This window comes from Heptranchias perlo, unplaced genomic scaffold (assembly GCF_035084215.1).
Source record: "Heptranchias perlo isolate sHepPer1 unplaced genomic scaffold, sHepPer1.hap1 HAP1_SCAFFOLD_276, whole genome shotgun sequence".
NCBI lineage: Eukaryota > Metazoa > Chordata > Chondrichthyes > Hexanchiformes > Hexanchidae > Heptranchias > Heptranchias perlo.
In genome coordinates, this window is record NW_027139288.1 from 225046 (window position 1) to 247589 (window position 22544).

The 22544-nt window shown below is 45.2% G+C and overlaps 1 long non-coding RNA gene across 1 annotated transcript in view; it reads right to left on the reverse strand.

Annotated features, from left to right (window-relative positions):
• Positions 1 to 3828: 3828 nt before the first annotated feature.
• LOC137310829 (uncharacterized) overlaps positions 3829 to 22544 on the reverse strand; it is a 65122-nt gene continuing 46406 nt past the window's right edge. The window contains exons 2-4 of the long non-coding RNA XR_010960209.1: positions 9235 to 9328; positions 6747 to 6818; positions 3829 to 4055 (exon numbers count right to left, since the gene is read on the reverse strand). This is a non-coding gene — a long non-coding RNA (uncharacterized lncRNA). The remainder of the gene's footprint in view (positions 4056 to 6746; positions 6819 to 9234; positions 9329 to 22544) is intronic.

Below are 22544 nucleotides of genomic sequence, written 5' to 3' on the forward strand. Positions count from 1 at the left end.
CCGGTTGCAGTGCTCCGTTTGTTGTGGGTAGAAACAGCTGTGCTCACTGACTTTTAATATCCTGCATGGGAGGAATCCTCAATGATACAGGTTGGGCTTATCAAGAAAGACATTTTCTTTTTGTCTAACTGTACATTTCTCAGACTTGCAGAAAACTCTTTGGATTGTGAAACTGCCTCAATGACTTTTTTTTAAGCTGATATGACTTCAAATATTTCGGAAGGGAATTCATGGAATCATCGAAATTTACAGCACAGGAGGCGGCAATTAGGCCCATCGTGTCTGTGCCTGCTGAAAAAGAGCTATCCAGCCTAATCCCACTTTCCAGCACTTGGTCCGTAGCCCTGTAGGTTACAGCACTTCAGGTGCACATCCAGGTACTGTTTAAATGAGTTGAGGGTTTCTGCCTCTTCCACCCTTTTAGGCAGTGAGTTCCAGACCCCCACCACCCTCTGGGTGAAAACATTTACCCTCAATTCCCCTCTAATACTTCTAACAATTACTTTAAATCTATCCTCACTGGTTCGTGACCTCTCTTCTCAGGGAAATAGGTCCTCCTTACACTCTATCTAGGCCCCTCATAATTTTGAACACCTCAATTAAATGTCCCCTCGACCTCCTTTGTTGCAAAGAAAATAACCCCAGCCTATCCAATCTTTCCTCATAGCTAAAATTCTCCAGTCCTGGCAACATCCTCGTAAATCTCCTCTGTACCCTCTCTATGCAATCACATCTTTCCTGTAATGTGGTGATCAGAACTGTACACAATACTTAAACTGTGGCCTAACCAATGTTTTATACAGTTCTAGCATAACATCCCTGCTCGTATATTCCATGCCTCGGCTAATAAAGGAAAGTATCCCATATGCCTTTTTAACCACCTAATCTACCTGTCCTGCTATCTTCAGGGATCTGTGGACATGCACTCCAAGGTCCCTCACTTCATCTACACCTCTCAGTATCCTCCCATTTATTGTGTACTCCCTTGCCTTGTTTGCCCTCCCCAAATACATTACCTCACACTTCTCCGGATTGAATTCCATTTGCCACTTTTCTGCCCACCTGACCAGTCCATTGATATCTTCCTGCAGTCTACAGCTTTCCTCCTCACTATCAATCACACGGCCAACTTTTGTATCATCTGCCAACTTCTTAATCATGCCCCCTACATTTAAGTCTAAATCATTAATATGTACCACAAAAAGCAAGGGACCTTGTACTGAGCCCTGTGGAACCCCATTGGAAACAATCTTCCAGTCATAAAAACACCCGTCGACCATTACCCTTTGCTTCCTGCCACTGAGCCAATTTTGGATCCAATTTGCCACTCTCCCTTGGATCCCATGGGCTTTTACTTTTCTGACCAGTCTGTCATGTGGGACCTTGTCAAAAGCCTTGCTAAAATCCATGTAGACTACATCAAATAAGTTATCTTCATCGACCCTCCTTGTTACCTCCTCAAAAAATTCAATCAAATTTGTCAGACACGACCTTCCCTTAACAAATTCATGCTGACTGTCCTTGATTAATCCGTGCCTTTCTAAACGATGATTAATATTGTCCCTCAGAATTTTTTCCAATAATTTGCCCACCACCAAGGTTAGGCTGGTTGGCCTGTAATTACTTGATCTATCCCTTTCTCCTATTTTAAACAACAGGTACAACGTTAGCAGTCCTCCAAACCTCTGGCACCACGCCTGTATCCAGTGAGGATTGGAAAATGATGCTCAGGGCCTCCGCTATTTCCTCCCTCGCTTCTCTTAACTGCCGGGCCTAGCAATTTATCTATTCTCAAGGATGCTAAACCCCTTAATATTTCCTCACTCACTGTCCCTTCCAATATTTCACACTCCTCCTCCTTAACTACAATGTCTGTATCATCCCCTTCTTTTGTGAAGACAGACGCAAAGCATTCATTAAGAACCAAACCTACATCATCCGCCTCCACACATAGGTTACCTTTTTGGTCTCTAATAGGCCCTACTCTTTCCTTAGTTATCCTCTTGGTCTTTATGTATTTATAAAACATCTTCAGGTTTTTCATGCCCTCTCTTTGCTTTCCAAATTTCCTTTTTAATTTCACCCCTGCTCTTTCTATACTCCTCTAGGCTTTCTGCAGTATTGAGCTCTCGGTGTCTGACATAAGATTCCCTTTTCTGCCTTATCTTACCCTGTATGCTTCTCGTCATCCAGAGAGCTTTAGATTTGACAGCCCCACCCTTTTTCTTTGTGGGAACATGTTTACTCTGAACCCCTCGAATCTCCTCCTTGAATGCCTCCCACTGCCCTGACACTGATTTACCTTCAAGTAGCTGTTTCCAGTCCACTTTTGCTAAATCACTTCTCAGCTTAGTAAAATTGTCCCTGCCCCAATTGAGAACTTTTACTCCTGTTCTATCTTTATCCTTTTCCATAACTATGCTAAATCTAACTGAATTATGATCACTGCCACCAAAATGCTCTCCCACTGATAGTCCTTCCACCTGCCCAGCTTCATTCCCTAAAATTAATCCAGAACTGCTCCATCTCTTGTTGGGCTTGCTACGTACTGGCTAAAAAAAGTTCTCCTGAATGCATTTTAAGAATTCTGTGCCCTCTATACCTTTCTCACTATTTGTATCCCAGATAATATTGGGGTTGTTGAAATCCCCTACTATTACTGCCCTATTGTTTTTGCACTTCTGAGAAATTTGTCTCCATACTTGCTCCTCTATCTCCCTTTGACTGTTTGGGGGTCTATAGTACACTCCCAGTAGTGTGACTGACCCTTTTTTGTTCTTCAGTTCAATCCATATGGCTTCATTTGATGATCCTCCTAACATATCATCCCTCCTCACAGCTATAATTGTTTCTTTAACCAATGTAGCCACCCCCCTCCTTTTTTGTCCCCCTCTCTATCTTGCCTGAAAACCCTGTAAACAGGAACATTGAGCTGCCATTCCTGCCCCTCTTTAAACCATGTTTCAGTAATAGCTGAGATATCGTACTTCCACGTGTCTATCTGTGCCCTCAGCTCATCTGCCTTATTCACTATACTCCTTGTATTGAGGTATATACCATTGAGCTCTGCCAAGCTCCTTTGTTGTCTAGTTTCTAACCTTTGTTTCCTCTTCCTTCCAAACTCACTGACTAATTTTCTGCCTTCCATTTCCAGCTCTGCTTCTCTCCATTCTGAATCTACGCTCAGGTTCCCATCCCCCTGCTAAAGCTAGTTTAAACCCTCCCCACAGCACTAGCAAACCTCCCCGCGATGAATTGAAAGTCCTGATGGGTAAAAGAACAGATTGCGCACATGCTGAGATTATCATTGATAAAGCTAGAAGGTGATGACATTGAGCAACAGCAGCTGGCTGAGTAACATTCTCCAAACACAAGTATTTGCTCCTGGCGTGACTGGATCTATCTTGCTTAACTGGCTGCTTCTATAGAATTCCAGGCAATGACATATACACTCTGCCCAGACAGGAATTGGGAAATGGTCTCCGTAATCCATTGTAAAGATAAAGTTCTTAATTTATTTAAAATTGCTGTAATAAACGGAACCATTGCATAATTGAAAAAAATGCAGAGTTGGAAAGTGCTCGAGTTAATTCAAAGCAAACATAAACACGTGACACAAATTACCTCAAATCGTTACATCAAACTGCACATCTGTTAATGATTGAAGGGCAGTCAATATTTCATGTACTAACGCTAAGCTGCCATAAATTCTGTCAGACGTGACACTGGCCATTTCGTGTAGTGGGCAAAACACGTTCACATGAACACGCCCGCTATACGTGATGGTACTGTACAAAAATAAAATGTAAAACTCAACCGGGCTGAAAGGCCAGCTGCAATTCAAGGAATGATCAGCCCAGCAGACAGATTTGGCTTATTTCCCTTTCTATGTCACAAACTTTTGTGGAGTTGCAAAGATTACAGTGGGGTTTGTACAAAGTCAGTTACCTCAGACGAACCTCAGTTGAATGGCCACTGATCTCCTTCTGAGTACAACTGCTGGATCGGAGCAGAAAGCTGCCCTTCCTGACTGGGCTCAATACGTTCCTCACAGCCTGCAAAACAGGACAGAATTAAAACACTTCTGACAGAGTCTATTAGAGGGGTCAGAAATCTGGAAACTCTGGATTTATAAGCTAGCTGTGTGAAAATCAATGACGAGAGCCGTATATCCAAGTTTGCTGATGACACTAAGTTAGGCAGCAGAGTAAATAGTGTAGATGGGAGCAGGAAGTTGTAAAGGGACATTGAGAGATTCAGTGAGTGGATAAAACTGGGGCAGATGGAGTTCAATGTGGGGAAGTGTGAGGTCATCCACTTTGGACCAAAGAAAGGTAGGTCAGGGTATTTTGTAAATTGTGAAAAGTTAGGAACTGTGGAGGAGCAGAGAGATTTAGGGGTCCAAGTACAGAAATCACTAATAGCTAGTGAACAGGTATAAAGAATAATTAAAAAGGCAAAGTGTTGGCCTTTATCTCAAGAGGACTAGAATACAAAGGGGTGGAAGTTATGTTCCAGCTGTACAGAGCTCTGGTTAGACCACATCTGGAGATACTGCATTCAGTTCTGGGCACTGCCCCTCGGGAAGGATATATTGGCCTTGGAGGGGGTGCAGTGCAGATTCACCAGAATGTTACTGGGGCTAAGAGTGTTAAATTATGAGGTAGGTGCATAGGCTAAGCTTGTATTGCTTCAAGTATAGAAGGTAAGGGGTGATGTAATTGTGGTTCTTAAGATGATTGAAGGATTTGATAGGGTGGATAGAGAGAAACTATTTCCTCTGGTGGGGGGAGTCCAGAACAAGGGGGCATAATCTTAAAATTAGAGCTAGGCCGTTCAGGGGTGATGTCAGGAAGCACTTCTTCACACAAAGGGGAGTGGAAATCTGGAACTCTCTCCCCAAAAAGCACTTGAGCTTGGGAGTCAATTGAAAATTTCAAAACTGAGATAGATAGATTTGTGTTCGGCAAGGGTATTTTACACACACTGCCTGTACTGTCTCCCCAACTCTCACACACTGCCTGTACTGTCTCCCCAACTCTCACACACACTGCCTGTACTGTCTCCCCATCTCTCACACACACTGCCTGTACTGTCTCCCCAACTTTCACACACACTACCTGTACTGTCTCCCCATCTCTCACACACTGCCTGTACTGTCTCCCCATCTCTCACACACACTGCCTGTACTGTCTCCCCAACTTTCACACACACTACCTGTACTGTCTCTCAATCTCTCTCACACCCATGGGATTGGGGGTAATATATTAGCATGGATAGAGGATTGGTTAATGGACAGAAAACAGAGAATGGGGATAAACAGGTTATTTTCAGGTTGACAGGCTGTAACTAGTGGGGTGCCGCAAGGATCGGTGCTTGGGCCTCAGCTATTTACAATCTATATTAATAACTTAAATGAAGGGACCGAGTGTAATGTATCCAAGTTTGCTGATGATACAAAGCTAGGTGGGAAAGTAATCTGTGAGGAGGACACAGAGTCTGCAAAGGGATATCAACAGGTTAAGTGAGTGGGCAAGAAGGTGGCAGATGGAGTATAATGTGGGGAAATGTGGGTTATTCATTTTGATAGGACGAATAGAAAAGCAAAACTTTTTTAAATGGTGAGAAACTATTAAATGTTGGTGTTCAGAGAGACTCGGGTGTCCTGTATAAGAAACGCAAAAAGTTAGCATGCAGGTACAGCAAGCAATTATGATGACAAATGGCATGTTGGCCTTTATTGCAAGGGGCTTGGAGTACAAGAGTAAGGAAGTCTTGCTGCAATTGCACAGGGCTTTGCTGAGCCCTCACCTGGAGTACTGTGTACAGATTTGGTCTTCTTATCTAAGGAAGGATATACTTGCCTTTGGAGGAGGTGCTGCGAAGTTTTACTAGAATATTTCCTGGGATGAGAGGGTTGTCCTATGAGGAGAGATTGAGTAGAATGGGCCTACACACACTGGAGTTTAGAAGAATGAGAGGTGATCTCATTGAAATATATAAGATTCTGAGGGGGCTTGACAGGGTAGATGCTGAGAGGCTGTTTCCTCTGGTTGGAGAGTCTAGAACTGGAGGGCATAGTCTCAGGATAAGAGGTCGTCCATTTAAGACTGAGATGAGGAGGCATTTCTTCACTCAGAAGGTTGTGAATCTTTGGAATTCTCCACCCCAGAGGGCTGTGGATGCTCAGTCATTGAGTATATTCAAGGCTGAGATCGATAGATTTCTAGACTCTAGGGGAATCAAGGGATATGGGGATTGGGCGGGAAAGTGGAGTTGAGGTTGAAGATCAGCCATGATCTGATTGAATGGCGGAGCAGGCTCGAGGGGCCATATGGCCTATTCCTGCTCCTATTTCTTATGTTCTGCCTGTACTGTCTCTCCATCTCTCTCACACACACTGCCTGTAATGTGTCTCTATCTTCCAGAGGAACCAGGGTAAACAGTTTGTGTGTGTCTAACAGTTTAAACATGATTGATAAACCTGTGACAGGTGTCTGCGATTCAATGAGCTAGTGACTGAGTGGCTGGGGTAGGAAGTGAAGGATACGTTACATGGTGGTTAGTATTAGTGGGGAAGGCCGCTTGAGTGAGTGTGCGCTGTAAAATAGGTTTGCAGTAATTTGAGCCAGTACTGGGGTTACTAACTGTCCAAGACTATCATAACGTTCTGATGGCATGGGACTGCTACTGGACCAGCTGTACTAACAGGAACGTTGAAGGAAGTGATAGAAACAGAACTTTACCTTCTTTGAATTCCTGTCCTTTTGACCCAGAGACAGGTTCTTTAGTTTGGTTGCACACTCTCGGTGTGGTACCTGCAGTGAAGGAGGAACTGGAGTTAATTTGATAACAATTTAACAAGACCGGAGTTCTCCACCTCCGTCTCTCACCCACACTGCCTCTACTGTCTCTCCATCTCTCACCCACACTGTCTCTACTGTCTCTCCATCTCTCACCCACACTGTCTCTACTGTCTCTCCATCTCTCACCCACACTGTCTCTACTGTCTCTCCATCTCTCACCCACACTGTCTCTACTGTCTCTCCATCTCTCACTGACTTCCTGTATTGTGTAATGTATCCGAGTTTGCTGACAATATAAAGCTAGGTGGGAAAGTAAGCTGGGAGGAGAACGCAAAGAGTCTGCAAAGGGATATAGACAGGTTAAGTGAGTGGGCAAGAAGGTGGCAGATGGAGTATAATGTGGGGAAATATGAGGTTATTCACTTTCGTAGGAAGAATAGAAAAACAGAATAATTTTTAAAAGGTGAGAGACTATTAAATGTTGGTGTTCAGAGAGATCTGGGTGTCCTTGTAGATGAATCACAGAAAGTTAACATGCAGGTACAGCAAGAAATTAGGAAGGCAAATGATATGTTAGGGGTTGAAGTGTAAGAGTAAGTAAGTCTTGCTGCAATTATACAGGGCTCTGGTGAGATCACACCTGGAGTACTGGAATACAGTTTTGGTCTCCTTACCTAAGGAAGGATATACTTGCCTTAGAGATGGTGCAACGAAGGTTCACTAGATTAATTCCTGGGATGAGAGGATTGTCCTATGAGGAGAGATTGAGTAGAATGGGCCTATACTCTCTGGAGTTTAGAAGAATGAGAGGTGATCTCATTGAAACATATAAAATTCTTAGGGGGCTTGACAGGGTAGATGCTGAGAGGCTGGTTTCCCTGTTGGAGAGTCTAGAACTAGAGGGCATAGTCTCAGGATAAGGGGTCGACCATTTAGGACTGAGATGAGGAAAAGTTTCTTTGCTCAGAGGATTGTGAATCTTTGGAATTTTCCACCCCAGAGGGCTGTGGATGCTGAGTCATTGAGTATATTCAAAACTGGGATCGACAGATTTTTGAACTCTAAGGGAATCAAGGGATATGGGGATCGGGCAGGAAAGTGGAGCTGAGGTTGAAGATCGGCCATGATCTGATTGAATGGCGGAGCAGGCTTGAGGGGCTGTATGGCTTACTCCTGCTCCTATTTCTTATGTCCTTATGTCCATCTCTCACCCACACTGCCTTTACTGTCTTTGCATCTCTCACCCACTCATCAATATAATGTAAAATGCCTACATGCAGAGCCAAACAATGTAGCTTTTGCTTGATAAAGTTGTGTGAGAGTTCTAGGTGGTCATAACCACAGCGTGCACTTGAATCCGGGGCAGTCTGTAAGAACAGGAGTCACAGTAAAATGGACATCTCCTGCTTGGCCATATTAGCCAGCACACAGATCAGCACCATTCACACTGTGTATGGAAGGCATCCTATTTTCTGCTGTGAGGTTTTAATATCAGAGATTGGCCAGAACAATGGGAGGACAGGAACTAATGGATAGACCAGTCCCGAAATCACGCTAACTTCCTGGGATGGGAATGGAGCATCTCATTATCTATTGAAATGCCAGATAGGTTAAATTGATTAGCAGTTGAACAAACTGGATGACTATTATCTATTAATGGCAGAGAGGAAAACATCTGGTGAAAATGAATGGCAGCTAATCAAGCAGGAGGTTATTGTACACACCTATCCTTGTAGGTGATCAGACAGCGGTCACGTCACCCGGGGTCTGGACGGGGCAGGCCGGGGGCACAGTGAGGACAATATAAATCGCTGGAGCAAACTGCACCCCTACTGATTGGCTCTCTAGAGAGAACAGCAACTGTGGAGAAAGCTGATTGGTGCAGTGCAATTTCTGTGTCCTATGGGTTTAAAAGTCGGCCCAGTCTTGCAGTAAGAGTTTGGATCCAAACCCTGAGTCACATCCGTGGGGAGGCAGAATCAAAGCCGCAAAGGAAGGTCCAACATGATTGGACCAGTTGGCGAGCGAGGCACAGGGTCCTGCCCAGAGTGGAGTGGGTAATATCAAATCCTCACACCGTTCTGTTAACTGTCACTTAGTTGCTTACATTGATCTTTTACTTGTTGACAATAAAGAAGGACTCTAACCGCATTGCTGTCGATCTCTAACCATTGGACTCCCTCCTCCAAAAATGATAATACTGTGTCTCCGTCTCACACCCACTGCCTGTACTGTCTCTCCGCCACACACTCACTGCCTGTACTCTCTCTCCATCTCTCAGCCACACTTCCTGTACTACATCTCCATCTCTCCCAAACACTTCCTATACTGTCTCTCCATCTCTCACCTACACTGCTTGTACTGTCTCTCCATCTCTCATCCACGGTACTTGTACTGTCTCAGAATGAAGTGTCTCACTTCAACTCACCTCTTCAATAAGTGTTTGATCAAGCATGTTAGATTGAGCTTTAGCCTGGTTCCTCCTCAATTTGTTGGGTGAACAATTCTTTTTTTTACAGCTCCTGTTAATGGAGAGAAATTAGATTCAGTGTCAGTGACAGAGAGAGACAGTACAGGCAGCATGGGTGAGAGCTGGAGAGGCAGTACAGTGTGAGTGAAAGATGAAGAGACAGTCAGGCAGTATATGAGAGAATGGAGAGAGTACAGGCAGTGTGTGGGGGAGATGGAGAGACAGGTCAGACACTGTGGGTGAGATGGAGATACAATACAGCAAGTGTGTGAGAAATGGAGAGAGGGTACAGTCAGGGTGAGTGAAATCTGGAGAGACAGCAGTCAGGGTGTGTGTGATGGAGAGACAGTACAGGCAGTGTGAGTGAGAGATGGAGAAACAGCACAGGCAGTGTGTGAGAGATGGAAAGACAACAGTGAGTGTGTGTGAGAGATGGGGAAAAAGTACAGACTCTGGATGGGCGATCAAGGGACTGTTCAGGCAGTGTGGGTGAGATATCGAGAGACAATACAGGCAGCGTGAGAGAGAAATGGAAAGGCAGTACAGTCAATGTGTGTATGTGTGAGTGAGTGAGTGAGAGAGAACAGACTATGGGTGGGCGATCAAGGGACTGTACAGGCAGTGTGGGTGAGGCAGAGAGACAGTACAATCATGAGAGTGAGGGATGGAGAGGCAGCAGACAGTTTGTGTGTAATGGAGAGACAATACAGGCAGTGTGTGAGAGAAATGGAGAGACAGCGCAGTCAGTGTGGGTGACAGACAGAGAGACAGTACAGGCAGTATGGGTAACAGGTGAAGAGACAGTACAGGCATAGGGGGTGAGAGCGTGAGAGAGAGTATAGCAAATGTAAGAGAGATGGAGAGAAAGTACAGGCACCGTGTGAGAGAAATGGAGAGATACTACAGTCAGTGAGAGACAGAAATGGAAAGACAGCAGTCACTGTGTGCGAGATGGCAGTGTGTGCGAGATGGCAGTGTGTGTGAGATGGCAGTGTGTGTGAGATGGCAGTGTGTGCGAGATGGCAGTGTGTGCGAGATGGCAGTGTGTGCGAGATGGCAGTGTGTGCGAGATGGCAGTGTGTGCGAGATGGCAGTGTGTGCGAGATGGCAGTGTGTGCGAGATGGCAGTGTGTGCGAGATGGCAGTGTGTGCGAGATGGCAGTGTGTGCGAGATGGCAGTGTGTGCGAGATGGCAGTGTGTGTGAGATGGCAGTGTGTGCGAGATGGCAGTGTGTCCGAGATGGCAGTGTGTGCGAGATGGCAGTGTGTGCGAGATGGCAGTGTGTGCGAGATGGCAGTGTGTGTGAGATGGCAGTGTGTGCGAGATGGCAGTGTGTGTGAGATGGCAGTGTGTGTGAGATGGCAGTGTGTGCGAGATGGCAGTGTGTGTGAGATGGCAGTGTGTGCGAGATGGCAGTGTGTGCGAGATGGCAGTGTGTGTGAGATGGCAGTGTGTGCGAGATGGCAGTGTGTGTGAGATGGCAGTGTGTGCGAGATGGAGAGACAGGACAGTCAGTGTGGGTGAGAGATGGAGACGGTACAGTAAGTTTCTAAGTGAGGAGGAGAGACAGGGTAGGCAATGTGTGTGACAGAAATGGAGATACAGAGCAGGCAGTGTGGGTGAGAGATGGAGAGACAGTACAGGGAGTGTGGGTGTGAGAGAGACAGACAGTACAGGTGAGATGATGTGACAGTACAGTCAGTGTGTGAGAGAGGAGAGGCAGTACAGACAATGTGTGAGAGAAATGGAGGGACAGTACTGAATTTGTGGGTGAGAGATGGAGAGACAGTGCAGGCAGTGTGGGTGAAAGATGGCGAGACAGTACAGGCAGTGTGAGGGAGAGATGGAGAGAGAGTACAGACTGGGTGGGCAACTGAGGGACTGTACAGGCCTGTGAGACTGTGGGTGAGAATGGACAGACAGTAGAGGCAGTGTGTGAAAGAGAGATAGAGAGACAGTACAGTCAGTGTTTGTGAGAGAGATGGAGAGACAGTACAGGTAGTGTGTGTGAGAGATGGAAAGACAGCAGACTGTGTGGGTGTGAGAGGCAGCACAGTCAGTGTGTCTGAGAGATGGTGAGAGCATACAGGTAGTGTGGGTGTCAAGTAAACAGAACGTACAAAAACTGTGTGTGAGAGATGGAGAGACAGTACAAGCAGTGTGGGTAAGGGATGTACAGACCGTACAGGCAGCATGGATGAGAGATGGAGAGACAGTATAGGCAGTGTGTGTGAGAGAGATCGAGAGATAATACAGGCAGTGTGTGATAGAAATGGAGAGACAGTACAGGGAGTGTGGGTGAGAGCTGGACAGTACTGACAGTCAGTATGTGAGAGATGGAGAGACAGTATTGTCCCATGTGAGAGAGAAATGGAGAGACTGAAGTCAGTGTGTGTGTGATGGAGAGACAGTACAGGCATAGGGAGTGAGAGATTGAGAGTCAGTACAGTCAGTGTGACTGAGTGATGGAGAGACAGCAGACTAAGTGTGTGATGGAAAGACAGTACAGGCAGTGTGTGAGAGAAATGGAGAGACAGTACAGACAGTGTGGGTAACAAATGGAGAGACATTAGAGGTAGGGTGTGTGAGAGAGATGGAGAGACAGTTCTGTCAATGTGTCCGAGAGACGGAGACTGTACGAGCAGTGTGGGTGACAAGTGAAGAGAACTTACAGAAAGTGTGTGACACAGATAGAGAAACAGTACAAGCAGTGTGGGTGACAGGTGAAGAGACAGTAGTCAGTGTGTGAGAGAGATGGAGAGACAATACAAGCAGTGTGAGTGAGAGATGGAAGCACAGTACAGGCGGTGAGTAAGAGAGATGAAGAGAAAGTACAGTCACTGTGTGAGAGAAATGGAGAGACAGTAGTCAGTGTGTGTGAGAGATGGAGAGAGAGTACAGACTCTGGGTGGGTGATCGAGGGACAGTACAGGCAGTGTGTGAAAGAAATGGACAGACAGTACATTGTATGTGAGAGAGGTGGAGAGACTACAGGCAGTGTGGGTGAGAGACGGAGAGACAGTACAGAAATTGCCGGTGAGAGATGGAGAGACGGTACAGGCAGTGTGGGTGACAGGTGAGGAGACAGTAGTCAGTGTGTGTGAGAGATGGAGGCACTGTACAAGCAGTGGGTAAGAGACTTGGAGAGAAAGTACAGTCACTGAGAGAACTGTGTAGTCAGTGTGACTGAGGGATGGAGAGACAGCAGACTGTGTGTGTGTGTGATGGAGGGACAGTACAGGTAGGGTGTGTGAGAGAGATGGAGAGACAGTACAGTCAATGTGTCTGAGAGATGGAAACCGTACGGGCAGTGTGGGTGACAAGTGAAGAGAACGTACAGAAAGTGTGCGAGACGGATGGAAAGACAGTACAGTCAGTGTGAGAGAGAGATGGAGAGACAATACAAGCAGTGTGGGTGAGAGATGGAAGCACAGTACAGGCGTTGAGTAAGAGAGATGGAGAGACAGTACAGACATTGTGGGGGAGAGATGGAGAGACATTACAGATATTGTGAGTGAGAGATGGAGAGACAGTACAGTCAGTGTGTGAGAGAGATGGAGAGACAGTACAGACATTGTGGGGGAGAGATGGAGAGACAGTATAGACATTGTGAGTGAGAGATGGAGAGACAGTACAGACATTGTGAGTGAGAGATGGAGAGACAGTACAGCCAGTGTGGGTGAGAGATGGGGAGACAGTACAGAAATTGTGGGTTAGAGATGGAGAGACGGTACAGGCAGTGTGGGTGACAGGTAAGAGACAGTACAGTGTGTGAGAGAGATGGAGGCACTGCACAAGCAGTGGGTAAGTGAAATGGAAAGTACAGTCATTGTGAGAGAAATAAAGAGTCAGTACAGTCAGTGTGACTGAGGGATGAAGAGACAGCAGACTGTATGTGTGATGGAAAGACAGTACAGGCAGTGTGGGTGACTAATGGAAGACAGTACAGGTACAGTGTGAGAGAGAGATGGAGAGACAGTACAGTCAATGTGTCCGAGAGATGGAGACCGTACGTGTAGTGTGGGTGACAAGTGAAGAGAACGTACAGAAAGTGTGTGAGACGGATGGTGAGAAAGTACAGGAAGTGTGGGTGAGAGATGGAAGCACAGTACAGGCGATGAGTAAGAGAGATAGAGAGAAAGTACAGTCATTGTGGGAAAGAGATGGAAAGACAGCAGTCAGTTTGTGTGAGAGATGGAGAGAGAGTACAGACTCTGGGTGGGCGATTGAGGGACAGTACAGGCCGTGTGTGAGAGAAATGGAGAAACAGTACAGATATTGTGGGTGACAGGTTGAGAGACAGTACAGGCAGTGTGGGACAGAGATGCAGAGACAGTACAGAAATTGCGTGAGAGATGGAGAGACGGTACAGGCAGTGTGGGTGACAGGTGAGGAGATAGTACAGTCAGTATGCGTGAGTGATGTGGCACTGTACAGGCAGTGGGTAAAAGAGATGGAGAGAAAATAGTCATTGCGTGAGAGAAATGGAGAGTCAGTACAGTCACTGTGTGAGAGAAACGTAAAGACAGCAGTCAGTGTGTGTGAGATGAAAAGACAGTTGTCAGTGTGGGTGAGAGATGGAGGCACAGTACAGGCAGGGTGTGTGAGATGGAGAGACAGGACAGTCAGTGTGTCTAAGAGATGGAGAGAGCATAGAGGCAGTGTGGGTGACAATTAAAGAGAACGTACAGAAAGTGTGTGTGAGAGATGAAGAGACAGTATAGACAGTGTGCAAGAGAGAGATAGAGAGATAGTACAGGCAGTGTGCGATAGAAATGGAGTGACAGTGCAGTCAGTGTCTGTGAGAGAAATGGAGAGACAGTATAGTCCGTGTGACTGAGGGATGGAGAGACAGCAGACTGTGTGTGTGTGTGGTGTGTGTGTGTGTGTGTGTGTGAGAGAGAGAGAGAGAGAGAGAGAGATGGAGATACAGTACAGGCAGTGTGTGAGACATGGAGAGGCAGTACAGGCAGTGTGGGTGAGAGATGGAGGCACAGTACAGACAGTGTGTAAGAGAGATGGAGAGAAAGTACAGTGACTGTGTGAGAGAAATTGAGAGATAGTACACTCACTGTGTGAGAGAGAAATAGAAAGACAGCAGTGTGTGTGAGAAGAAAAGACAATACAGTCAGTATGTGTAAGAGATGGAAACAGTACAGTCCATGTAGGTGAGAGATGGAGAGACAGGACAGTCAGTGGTGGTGAGAAATGATGACTGTACAGTTAGTTTCTAAGACAGTATAGGCATTTTTTTTGAGAGAGATGGAGATAGAGAACAGGCAGTGTGGGTTAGAGAGATGGAGAGATAGTTGTAGAATTCAGTGAATTCCACCTTTTTCCTGAGTCTGTAAAATTTGGCCATTGACCAAAATTCTAAGATGGAAGGTACAGTTGAAAGGTCACCAAACGAATCAACAAAACACAATGCAATGTGGGAAATAAAAACAAGGTTGAATTAAACAGCCACCACTCAGTGAATCACATCTCCAGACATGGTGGGGCCATGTCTTTGTTTTAAAGCAAAACCGATCAACACCTAGGACGTTGGATACAAAAGGAGCCCTGTATAGCAGGTGATCAACAATCAGCATTAATTCGAAGAACAATAGTCCATCGAGAGAGGCAACTGCAGCAAGATGAGGGGCCATCGAAACCCATCAAGGACTTTTAAGAGGCTTTGAAAGAACTTTTAAACGAACATTGAAGTAACCTTGTTAACGTTAAAAACTATTGTCAGAGAGGGGTATAAAAGTGAAAGCCCGAAACCCCCTTTTTTCTCTTTTATCTCTCGGATTCCTCACTCGTGCAACTCAGCCCTGACTTTTGGGCTGATTCCTCCATCGCCCGAGCTCTCCAGAGAGGAGAGCGGCTTCTAGCGAAACCAACAAACCCTACGGGAGAGAACAGGTCAGCCAGACCTGCAAGTGCGCAAGGATTGGTGAGCCTCGACCAAGTGTGTGTGTGTGTGTGTGTGTGTGTGTGTGATAGGTGTCTCCAGGGTCCCCTCCAACCTCTTAATTTAGTGGGGTAGTGTACTCTAGTGTGTATGTAACCCAATGTACTGCGTAGGAGCATTTTAATAGTCATTTTCTTCGCGTTGGCGGTACAATAAAACCAACATTCCAATTCAAAAATCAAACACTGAGTTTGTGTGTTCTCTGTGCTATTCGGCTACGTGATCCATCACCGGGTGCGTTAACATAAGTCCCATTTTTCCCGGACCCCAATCCGTGAGGTATAGGTGTTCCTGGGCTAGACCAGGGACCCGATATTAGCACCGATCAATAGGGTGAGAACACCCTCAAAACACCCTACACAGTACAGGCAGTGTGTGATAGGAATGGAGAGACAGATGGAGAGACAGTATAGGCATTGTGTGTGTGTGAGAGATGGAGATACTGAACAGGCAGTGTGGGTGAGAGATAAACAGTGCAGGCAGTATGGGTGAGAGATGGAGAGACAGTACAATCCATGTGGGTGAGAGATGGAGAAACAGTACAGGCAGTGTGGATAAGTGATGGAGAGAAAGTACAGGCAGTGTGGAGGAGAGATGGAAAGACAGTACAGTCTGTGTGTCTGATGGATGGAGAGACTGTGTGTGTGTGTGTGTGTGTGTGTGTGTGTGAGTGAGAGATGGAGAGACAGGACAGACAGTGCGTGAGAGAAATGGAGAGACAGTACAGACAGTGGTTACAGATGGAGAGAGAGTACAGGCAGTGTGTCAGAGATGGAGAGACTGTATAGCCATGTGGATGTGAAATGGAGAGATAGTACAGGCAGTGTGCGCGAGAAATGGAGAGACAATACATGCAGTATGTGAGAGAGATAGAGACAGTACAAGCAGTGGGAGAGAGATGGACAGACCGTACAGGCAGTGTGGGTGAGAGATGGAGACAGTACAGTCAGTGTCTAAGAGAGATGGAGAGGGTACAGACAATGTGTGTGAGAGAGATGAAGATAGAGAACAGGCCTTGTGGTTGAGAGATGGAGGGACAGTACAGGCTGTGTGGATGAGATGGAGAGACAGTACAGTCACTGGAAGAGAGACAGTACAGGCAGTGTGTGTGAGAGATTACGAAGAATGTACAGCACAGAAACAGGCCATTCGGCCCAACAGGCCCATGCCAGTGTTTATGCTCCACGTGAGCCTCCTCCCACCTTTCTTCTTCAAACGTTATCAACATATCCTTCTATTCCCTTCTCCCTCGTGTTTATCTAGCTTCCCCTTATATGCATCTATGCTGGTCGCCTTAACTACTCCTTGTGGTAGCGAGTTCCACATTCTTACCACTCTATGGGTGAAGAAGTTTCTTCTGAATTGGCTATTGGATTTGTTAGTGACTATCTTATATTTATGGCTCCTAGTTCTGGTCTCCCCCACAACTGGAAACATCTTCTCTACGTCTACCCAATCAAACCCTTTCGTAATCTTAAAGACCTCAATCAGGTCACCACACAGTCTCTCTTAGAGAAAAGAGCCCCAGCCTATTCAACCTTTACTGACAGGTATAGCCTCTCATTTCTGGTGTCATTGTATCAAATCTTTTTTGCACCTGCTCCAGTCCCTCTATAGAAGCAGAGGAGGAGGCCATTCGGCTAATTGAGCCTGTGCCGGCTCTTTGTAAGAGCAATCCAGTTAGTCCCATTCCCCCGCTCTTTGTAAGAGCAATCCAGTTAGTCCCATTCCCCCGCTCTTTGTAAGAGCAATCCAGTTAGTCCCATTCCCCCGCTCTTTGTAAGAGCAATCCAGTTAGTCCCATTCCCCCGCTCTTTCCTCATAGACCTGCAAATTTTTTCCCTTCAAATATTTATCCAATTCCTTTTTGAAAGCCACAACTGAATCTGCCTCCACCACCCTTTCAGGCAGCGCATTCCAGATCATAACTACTTGCTGTGTAAATAAGTTATTCCTCCTCTCGCCTTTGGTTCTTTTGCCAATCACCTTAAATCTGTATCCTCTGGTTCTCGACCCTTCAGCTAATGGGAACAGTGTCTTTTTTTTATTTTATCTAGACCCTTCATGATTTTGAATACTTCTATCAAATCTCTCAACCTTCTCTGCTCTAAGGAGAACAACCCCAGCTTCTCCAGTCTATCCATGTAACTCAAGTCTCTCATCCCTGGAATCATTCCAGTAAATCTCTTCTGCACCCTCTCTAAGGCCTTCACATCTTTCCTAAAGTGCGGTGCCCAGAACTGGACACAATACTCCAGTTGTGGCCAAACCAGTGTTTTATAAAGGTTCATCATGACTTCCTTGCTTTTGTTCTAGATGCCTCTATTGATAAAGCCCAGGATCCCTTATGCTTTTTTAACCGCTTTCTCAACCTGTCCTGCCACCTTCAGCGATTTATGTAGATATACCCCCAGGTCTGTTTCTGCACCCCCTTTAGCATTTTACCATGTAGTTTATATTGCCTCTCCTCGTTCTTCCTGCCAAAATGTATCACTGCTCACTTCTCTGTGTTAAATTTCATCTGCCACGTGTCCGCCCATTCCACCAGCCTGTTTATATCCTCTTGAAGTCTATCACTATCCTCCTCACTGCTCACTACATTTCCACGTTTTGTGTCATCTGCAAATTTGGAAATTGTGCCCTGTACACCCAAGTCCAAGTCATTAATATATATCAAAAAAAGCAGTGGTCCCAGCACCGACCCCTGGGGAACACCACTGTACACCTCCCTCCAGTCCAAAAAACCGTTCACTACTACTCTCTGTTTCCTGTCACACAACCAATTCTGTATCCATGTTGCCACTGCCCTTTTTCTTCCATGGGCTCCAACTTTGCTGACAAGCCTATTATGTGGCACTTTATCAAATGCTTTTTGAAAGTCCATATACAACACATCAACCGCATTGTCCTCATCGACCCTCTCTGTTACCTCATCAAAAATCTCTATCAGGTTCGTTAAACACGATTTGCCTTTAACAAATCCGTGCTGGCTTTCCCTAATCAATCCACACTTGTCCAAGTGACTGTTAATTCTGTCCTGGATTATCGTTTCTAAAAGTTTGCCCACCAGTGAGGTTAAACTGGTTGGCCTATAGTTGCTGGGTTTATCCTTACACCCTTTTCTGAACAAGGGTGTAACATTTGCAATTCTCCAGTCCTCTGGCACCACACCCTGTGCCTACAGATATTTGGAAGATTATGGCCAGTACCTCTGCAATTTCTACCCTTACTTCCCTCAGCAACCTAGGATACATCCCACCCGGACCGGATCTAGTTTAAGTACAGCTAGCCTTTCTAGTACCTCTTCATTATCAATTTTTAGCCCATCCAGTATCTCAACTATATCTTCTTTTACTGTGACTTTGACAGCATCTTCTTCCTTGGTAAAGACAGATGCAAAGTACTCATTTAATACCTCAGCTATCCCCTCTGCCTCCATGAGTAGATCTCCTTTATGGTCCCTAATCGGCCCCACCCCTCTTCTTACGACCCATTTACTGTTTACATGCCTGTAGAAGACTTTTGGATTCCCTTTTATGTTGGCCGCCAGTCTCTCTTATACTCTCTCTTTGCCCCTCTTATTTCCTTTTCAATACCCCTCTGAATTTTCCATATTCTGCCTGGTTCTCACTTGTGTCTGTCATATGCCCCTTTTTTTCCGTTTCATTTTACTCACTATCTCTTTTGTCATTCAGGGAACTCTGGCTTTAGTTGCCCTACCTTTCTGCCTCTAGGGAATGTACCTAGACTGTACTCGAACCATCACCTCTTTAAAGGCCACCCACTGTTCAATTACAGATTTCCCTGCCAATCTCTGATTCCAATTTACCCGGGCCAGATCTGTTCTCATCCCATTGAAATTGGCCCTCCTCCAATTGAGTATTTTTAATTTAGAGTGGTCCATGTCCTTCTCCATAGCTATTTTAAACCTTATGATACTATGATCGCTGTTCCCTAAATGCTCCCCCACTGACACTTGCTCCACTTGGTCCGTCTCATCCCCAAGAACTAAGTCCAGCAATGTCTCCTTCCTCATTGGGCCAGAAACATACTGGTCAAGAAAGTTATCCTGAACACATTTCAAAAATTCCTCCCCCTCTGTGCCCCTTATATTATTACTATCCCAGTCTATATTAGGATAGTCGAAGTCCCCCGTTATCACTACTCTATTGCTTTTGCACCTCTCTGTAATTTCCCTGCAAATTTGCTCCTCATTTTCTTTCCCACGAGTTGGTGGCCTATAGAATACACCCCGTAGTGTAACGGCACCTCCATAGGATCATAGGAACAGGAGTAGGCCATTCAGCCCCTCGTGCCTGCTCCGCCATTTGATAAGATCATGGCTGATCTGTGATCTAACTCCATATACCTGCCTTTGGCCCATATCCCTTAATACCTTTGCTTGCCAAAAAGCTATCTATCTCACATTTAAAATTAGCAATTGAGCTAGTATCAATTGCCATTTGCGGAAGAGAGTTCCAAACTTCTACAACCCTTTGTGTGGTGAAGTATTTTCTAATCTCACTCCTGAAAGGTCTGGCTCTAATTTTTAGACTGTGCCCCCTACTTCTAGAATCCCCAACCAGCGGAAATAGTTTCTCTCTATCCACCCTATCTGTTCCACTTAATATCTTAAAAACTTCGATCAGATCACCCCTTAACCTTCTAAACTCTAGAGAATACAACCCCAATTTGTGTAATCTCTCCTCATAACTTAACCCTTGAAGTCTGGGTATCATTCTAGTAAACCTACGCTGCACTCCCTCCAAGGCCAATATGTCCTTCTGAAGGTGCGGTGCCCAGAACTGCTCACAGTACTCCAGGTGCGGTCTAACCAGGGTTTTGTATTGCTGCAGCATAACTTCTGCCCCCTTGTACTCTAGTCCTCTAGATATAAAGGCCAGCATTCCATTAGCCTTATTGATTATTTTCTGCACCTGTTCATGACACTTCAATGATCTATGTACCTGAACCCCTAAGTCCCCTTGGACATCCACTGTTTTTAACTTTTTACCATTTAGAAAGTACCCTGTTCTATCCTTTTTTGATCCAAAGTGGATGACCTCACATTTGCCACAGTTTTGCCCATTCACCTAATCTATCAATATCCCTTTGTAATTTTATGTTCTCATCTACGCTGCTTACAATGCCACCAATCTTTGTGTCATCGGCAAACTTAGATATGAGACTTTCTATGCCTTCATCTAAGTCGTTAATAAATATTGTGAATAATTGAGGCCCCAAGACAGATCCCTGCGGGACTCCACTAGTCACATCCTGCCAATGTGAGTACCTACCCATTATCCCGACTCTCTGTCGCCTTTCGCTCAGCCAACTTCTGAACCAAGTCCGTACTTTTCCCTCTTATGTGGGACTTTATCAAATGTCTTCTGGAAGTCCATATAAATAACATCCATTGACATTCCCCTGTCCACTACTTTAGTCACCTCTTCAAAAAATTCAATCAGGTTTGTCAGGCACGACCTACCTTTCACAAATCCATGCTGGCTCTCTCTGATTAACTGAAAATTCTCGAGGTGTTCAGTCACCCTATCCTTAATTATAGACTCCAGCATTTTCCCCACAACAGATGTTAGGCTAACTGGTCTATAATTCCCTGGTTTCCCTCTCTCTCCTTTCTTAAAAAGCGGAGTGACATTTGCAATTTTCCAATCAAGAGGGACAGTTCCTGAATCCAGAGAACTTTGAAAGATTATAGTTAGGGCATCCGCAATGTGCTCACCTACTTCCTTTAAAACCCGGGGATGGAAACCATCTGGTCCTGGGGATTTGTCACTCTTTAGTGCTATTATTTTCTTCATTACTGTTGTTTTACTTCTGTTAATTTTATTGAGTCCCTGTCCCCGATTCAATATTAGTTTTCTTGGGATTTCCGGCATGCTATTCTCTTTTTCTACTGTAAACACTGACGCAAAGTAATTATTCAATATGTCCGTCATTTCCCCATTGTTAATGACAATATCCCCACATTCAGTTTTTAAGGGGCCAACACTGCTCCTGACCACCCTCTTTTTCCAAATATAACTATAAAAGTTCTTCGTATTGGTTTTGATATCCCTTGCAAGTTTCTTTTTATACTCTCTTTTTGTAGCTCTTATTATCTGTTTTGTGACCCTTTGTGGATCTTTGTAAAATTCCCATTCGCCAGGATCTGTGCCATTTTTTGCCTTTTTGTATGCCCTTTCCTTATGTCTTATACTGTCCCTTACCTCTTTAGTTGGCTGTTTTTTTGGCAAGTAGAGTTCTTGCCCCTCAGGGGTATAAACCGATTCTGTATCACGTTAAATGTTTCTTTAAACATTTCCCACTGATCATCAGTCGTTTTACCTATTAACAGATTTGCCCAGTTTACTGTGGACAGTCTCTGAAGTCGGCCTTACCCAAGTCTAGAATCTTAACAGCTGATTCACTTTTCTCCCTTTCAAACACTACCTTGAACTCGATCATGTTATGATCACTATTGGATAGATGTTCACGCACAGTTAAGCTGTTAACTAAATCTGGTTCATTACTCATTACTAAATCTAGTATGGCTTGCCCCCTTGTTGCCTCTAGGACATACTGCTGCAGAAAACTATCCCGGACACACTCAAGTAATTCACTACGTTCCTGACAGTTGCTCGTCTGCTTTTCCCAATCTACGTGAAGGTTAAAGTCCCCCATTAAGACCACTATGCCTTTCTTACACGCTTGTCTAATCTCTGCATTTGTACAATCTAGCACTTCAGAGCTGCTGCCAGGGCTCCTATAAACAACTCCCACTATAGTCTTAGATCCTTTCCTATTTCTCAATTCAACCCATAAGGTCTCTGTTGTCTGCTTACCTCTCGTTATATCCTCCTTTATCGTTGAAGCGATTTCATCTCTAATCATTAAGGCTACTCCTCCCCCTCTTCCATTTTCCCAATCTCTCCTGTAGACCTTATAACCTGGTATATTTAGTTCCCAATCCTGACCATCCTGCAGCCATGTCTCAGTAATAGCTATCATGTCATACCCTCCAATTTGAATTTGAACCTGTAGTTCATTTAATTTATTCCTTATACTCCGTGCATTTGTATATAGAACTCTTAGTTGGGCCACACACCCTAGCCTGACCTTCAGCTTTGATGCTGGGTGAATCGCCTTACGCCTTCTAGATTTCACTTTATCTGTAGTGCCTAAAGTACACTTTCTTTCCGCTGCTCTACGCTTTTCCCTTTCACTTGTTCTTGAAAAACTGTTTGTAATATTTGTATTGTAAATTTCCCCTCGGTCTTCCCCTCTCTTGCTGCTCTCAACTTTACTCCC